Consider the following 6,518-nt stretch of genomic DNA (forward strand, 5'->3'; position numbering starts at 1 on the left):
ACACCCAAACTGTCCAATGATAGAAGAATAGAGAAATAAGTGGCCATATTCAAACAACAGAATTTTATACAGCAAATGCAATAAGTTAACTACAGTTACATGTCATAATATAAATGAATCTTATTAACCTTATTGAGTGACCTAATTTTCAATTGGCCAGACAGCTATATCTTTCTATTTATCTATATCTTTCTATTTATATGCATAATCATCAACAGATTAAAAGTCTATACAACTTAATATTTAACATTTTTATTCATAAAGATAAAAATGTGAAATGTAGGAAATAAGATAATGCAATGCCTTTAAAGAGATTACTATTAGGTGGCTCACGCCTGTAATCCCAGCTCTTTGGGAGGCCAAGGCGGGCGGATCACGAGATCAGGAGATGGAGACCATCCTGGGTAACACGGTGAAACCCCGTCTCTACTAAAAACATACAAAAAATTAGCCGGGCCTGTTGGCAGGTCCTGTAGTCCCAGGTACTCGGGAAGCTGAGGCAGGAGAATGGCGTGAATCCGGAAGGCGGAGCTTGCAGTGAGCCGAGATCCTGCCACTGCACTCCAGCCTGGGCGACAGAGCCAGACTCCATCTCAAAAAAAAAGGAAGTTTCTTTTCTTTTTTTTTCTTTTTTTTTTTTTTTTTCACCTCATTGAGTGTCAGTTCACACCTATAGGCTAGAGCTAGATCATTACTCTGTTTTTTCACTGAATTACTTTGAGACCCACCTAATCTAAAAGTCTACATTTTCTTCCCCCTCCCCATACCCCCAGGCAATCGATTCACAAGCAGCAGCCAGAGTGACTCCAAAAAAAAAAAAAACTATAAAACTTTACTGAAAAACATGAATGAATACACCAGGGAATGAAGAGAAATACATTTGTTCCTGGACTGGGAAAGTTGTTTTCGTAAAGTTATAACCTCTCCTTGAGTTAATTATTCTTAAAATTTGTATTTTGATTTTTGGGGTTACATAACGGATGTATGTATCTATGGGTTACATGAGATATTTTGATACAGACATGAAATGTATAATAATCACATCATGTAAAATGGGATATCCATCCCTCAAGCATTTATTCTTTCTCTTATAATCCAATTACACTCTTTATTTTAAAATGTACAATTAAATTACTATTGACTATAGTCAACCTGTTGTGCAATCAGATAATAGGCCTTATTCATTCTTGCTATATTTTATACCCATTAACCATCTCCACATCCCCCCACTACATACTACCCTTCCCAGCTTATGGTCACCCTGTTTCTGCTCTCTATGTCCATGACTTCAATGGTTTTGATATTTACATCCAGCAAATAAGTGAAAACATGTGATGTTTGTCTTTCTGTGCCTGGTTTATTTCACTTAATGTAATGACCTCCTATTCCATCCTTGTTGTTGGAAATAACAGAATATCAGTCTTTTTTTAATGGCTGAATAGTACTACATTGTGTATATGTACCACATTTTCTTTTTTTTTTTTTGAGACTGAGTCTCGTGCTGTCACCCAGGCTGGAGTGCCGCGGCTGGATCTCGGCTCACTGCAAGCTCCGCCTCCTGGGTTTACACCATTCTCCTGCCTCAGCCCCCCGAGTAGCTGGGACTACAGGTGCCCCGCCACCTCGCCCGGCTAGTTTTTTTTTTTTTTTTTTTTTTTTGTATTTTTAGTAGAGACGGGGTTTCACCGTGTTAGCCAGGATGGTCTCGATCTCCTGAGCTCGTGATCCACCCGTCTCGGCCTCCCAACGTGCTGGGATTACAGGCTTGAGCCACCGCGCCCGGCCAACATTTTCTTTATCTAGTCATCTGTTGATAGGCATTTAGGTTGCTTTAAAATCTTAGCTATTGTAAACAGCGCTGTAACAAATATAGGAGTGCAGATATATCTTCAATATACTGATTTCCTTTCTTCTGGGTATATGCCCACCATTGGGATTGCTAGATCATACAGCAGCTGAATTTTTATCATTTTGAGGGACCTCCAAACTATTCTCCATGTGGTTGTAGCAATTTACATTCCCAGCAACTGTGTACAAGGGTTCCATTTTCTCCACACCCTTGTCAGTGTTTGTTATTGCCCGACTTTTAGATGCAAGTCATTTTAACTGGGGTGAGATTATATCTCATTGTAGTTTTGATTTGCATTTTTCTGATGACAAGTGATGTTGAGCATCTTTTTATATGTCATTTTGCCATTTGTATGTTTTCTTTTGTGAATGTCTATTCAGATATTTTGCCTATTTTAAAAATCAGATTATTAGATGTTTCTTATAGAGTTGTTTGAGCTCCTTATATTTTCTGGTTATTAATCCCTTGCCAGGTGGGTAGTTTGCAAATATTCTCTCCCATTCTGTGGTTTGTCTCTTCAATTTGTTGGTTGTTTCCTTGGCTGTCCAGGAGCTTTTTAACTTGATGTGATCCCATTTATTCATTTTTGCTTTGGTTGCCTGTGCCTGTGTGGTATTACTCAAGAAATTTTTGCCCAGACTAATGTTCTGGAGATTTTTTGCAATGTTTTCTTGCAATAGTTTTCATAATTGAGGTCTTAGACTTAAGTCTTTAATCCATTTTGATATGATTTTTGTATATGATGAGAGATAGGGGTCTAGTTTTATTCTTCTGCATACAGTTTTCCTAGCACCATTTATTGGAGATACTGTCTTTCCCACAGTGTATGTTCTTGGCACCTTTGTCAAAAATGAGTTCACTGTAGGTGTGTGAATTTGTTTCCAGGTTTTCTCCTCTGTTCCATTGGTCTATGTGTCTGTTTTTATGCCAGTACCTTGCTGTTTTGGTTACCATAGCTATTTTTTGAAGTAGTTTGAGTAGGATTTGGTAGAACTGAGCAGTGAAGCCATCAGGTCCTGGGCTTTTCTCTACTGGGAGATTTTCTATAACAGTTTGGCTCTTCTTATGTGTTGTTGGTCTGCTCAGGTTTTGGATTTTTCATGGTTCAATCTTGTAATATTGTATGTGTCTAGGAATGTGTCAATTTCTTCTACGTTTTCCTGTTTATTGGCATATAGCTGCTAATAGTAATCCCTAATGATCCTTTGAAATTCTGCAGTGTCAGATTTAATGCCTCCTCCACTCCCTGGCAGCTCGGCATGGTGCAGAGGAGGTCTCTGGGCACTGGGGGAGGAGAACAGTGAAACTGTGAGGTATTGAATTTCAACTTCCTGCTGTCCTGTTAGAGCAGAAAAGACAACTGGACCAAACTCAGCTGACACCCATCCACTGAGGGAACACTTACATTAGCCCTAGCAAGAGGAGAACTGCCAACAGGGATATGAACTTGAATTCCCACAAACCTTGCCACTAAGGGCCAAAGTGCTCTATGTCTATAAGTAATCCTGAAAAGCAATCTATCTCATGTACCTCAGAAACAGATAAACCTACTATGTAACCACAAACACTAAAAATTTAAAAATAGAAAAAGAAAGAGATATTCTGTCATATGCCACAATGAGGATGAACCTTGAGGACATTATGAAAAGTAAAATAAGCCAGACAAATGCTGTATGATTCCTCTTACATGAAGTATCAAAGGAGTAAAAATAGAAACAGAGGAGCTTGGGCTGGGGGAAAAGGGGAGTTCTTTCTTGGGCATAAAGTTTCAGATTTGCAAGATGAAGAAATTCTGGAGATCGGTTGCACAAAAAGGTCCATATAGATAACACTACTCAATTATATACTTGGAAGTGATTAAGATGGTAAATACTACATTATGCGTTTTTTTCCCACACCTAAAAATATATACAGTTTTAAAAAGAGTTAGGCCAATTTTGAGAAAGAAGAAGTGGAGGAGAGGAATAAGCCTTCCCACGCCTCAAAACATATAATAAACTTAAAGTAAAACACAATAGTAATTTTTTAAGAAGAGAATAATAGATACGGGCAATTGAATTTAACAGAACATTAGATGTCAAGGGATTTAGATGTATGTAGGGTTCTGGTTTAAGATAAATTAGCATTTAACATTAGCAGAGAAAATTAGTTAGTGGTAATATAGTTGAGGCAAATTGCTATCTATTTTTTAAAATATTTCTTTCTTTACATCATTGACTAATGTTAATTTCAGATGGATAAAATATTTAATATAAAAAGAAAGTTACATTTTATTAAATGTAATTAGAATTTTGAGAAAATATGGAGATATATTCATAATCTTGGATGCTGAAGCTTTCCTAAGCAGGACTTAAAAGGCAAAACCTATGAATATCAATACTGTTTAATTTCTTATGTCAAGATTAAGTGCATTCTATAGTACAAAAACAGCATAAGGAAATTTTTCAAATCAAAAGAAAATATTTTCAACACATACAAAATATGAGAATTAACATTTACAATGATGCGTAAATTTTACAAAAAAAATTAAAATAGAAAAAAATGGCAAAGTATTTGAGTAGACAATTTTCCAAAGCTAGTCCAAATGAATAATTGAAAGATGGTGAATCTTACTGGTAATCCAAGAAGTACAGAGTGAAAAGCAAACAAGTAGGCAAACAAAAACAGTGAGATTCCATTTTTATCTCTCAGACTGATTTTTTTAAGTTTAAATGTTAAGTATTGACCAAGTAAAGAGAATTGAGTTCTCATTTAAAATGATGCTATAAATTAGTATTGATATATTGGAAGACAATATAAGTGTAAATGTTGCATACTATGACACAGTTTTTACTTCTCAAATTCCTGTCTGGTGATGTTAAACGGGCAAGTGGCATGTCTGCATCATACTATTTATTTATTCATTTGCTTGTTGATTTATGTATACACACACACACATACACACACACACACACACACACACACACGTATATGTATGTGAATGTTTACCTGAGTTACAAGATCAATCGTACCCCAAACCTCAGCATCACAAGATATACCCAGGTAACAAACCTGCATATGTACCCCCGAATCTAAAATCTAAAATAAAAGTTAAAATTTTAAAATAGTAATAAAATTAAAATTATTATAAAATATAGATTAATACATTAAGATTTTGAAATATTAGAATCCTCATCTCTCACCTTATAAAAAGACAATTCAAGATGGATCAAATACTTAAATCTAAGACCTGAAACCATGGAAATTCTAGAAGATAACGTTGGAAAAACTGTTCTGAACATTGGCCTAGGCAAATAATTCATGACTAAGACCACAAAAGTAAATCCAAGAAAAACAAAAATAAATAAGTAGGACCTAATTCAACTAAAAAGTAAGTAGGACCTAATTCAGCAAAAGAAATAGGAGAGTAAACAGACGAGGCATAGAATGAGAGAACATATTTGCACACTATGCATCTGACAAAAGACTAGAATCTATAATCTATAAGAAATTCAAATAAATCTGGAAGAAAAAGCAAATAATTCTGTCAAAAAGTGGGCAAAGGACATAAACAGACATTTCTCAAAAGAAGGCACACAAATGGCCAAGAAATACATGAAAGGAAGCTCAACACCACTAATCATCAGGGAAACACAAATTAAAACCACAATGAGATATTACTTTAGTCCTGCAAAAATAGCCATACTTAAAAAGTCAAAAAACAACAGATGTTGGCATAGATTTGGTGAAAAGGGGATGCATTTATACTGCCGGGGAAGAATGGAAAGTGGTATAACCTCTATGGAAAACAGTATGGAGATTCCTTAAAGAGCTAAAAGTTGATCTACCATTCATTCCAGGAATCCCACTGCTGGGTATCTACCCAAAGAAAAAGAAGTTGTTATATGAAAAAGACACAGGCACATGTATGTTTTTAGTAGCACAAATCACAATTGTAAATATATGGAACCCACTTAAGTGCCCATTGACTAAGGAGTGGATAAAAATTCTGTGGCATATATACCCCAAGAAATACTACTCAGCCATAAAAGGTAACAAAATAATGTATTTTGCAGCTACTTGCATGGGGCTGGATGCCATTATTCTAAGTGAAGTAACTCAGGAATGGAAAAACAAATTCATATGTGCTCACTTATAAGCAGGTGCTAAGCTGTGAGGATGCAAAGACATACAAAGAGGTATAATGTACTTTGGAGATTCAGAAAAGGAAAGGTGGGAGGAAAGTGAGGGATAAAAAAACTGCATACTGGGTACAACGTGATGTACCCAACAGGTGTAGGGTGTTGGGCTCACTAAAATCTCAGACTTATGGTTATACTAAAATCTTAGACTTTACCACTATAGAACTCATCCGTGTAACCAAAAACTACCTGTACCCCAAAAACTATTGAAATACTAAAAAATAATAAAAGGAAAAGGAAAAAGGAAAAACAAAAAGCAAAAATGAAAACAAAAAATATGATAAAATTAACATTTATCTTTATTTGAGTACATTTTAACCTAAAGTGAAAGTATAATAAAAATTATATAAAGCAAAAAAAAAAATAATAATAATAATAGAATTCAAACACCCATTGCCATGTGAAATGATAGATAACCTCTAGTAGAATCCAGGCTATAAAATATGTTGCAGCAGTTAAAATATAAAACACAGTAGATATTCCATGAA

The sequence above is a fragment of the Trachypithecus francoisi genome, unplaced genomic scaffold (genome assembly GCF_009764315.1).
Source record: "Trachypithecus francoisi isolate TF-2019V2 unplaced genomic scaffold, Tfra_2.0 Lachesis_group6, whole genome shotgun sequence".
Classification (NCBI taxonomy): domain Eukaryota; kingdom Metazoa; phylum Chordata; class Mammalia; order Primates; family Cercopithecidae; genus Trachypithecus; species Trachypithecus francoisi.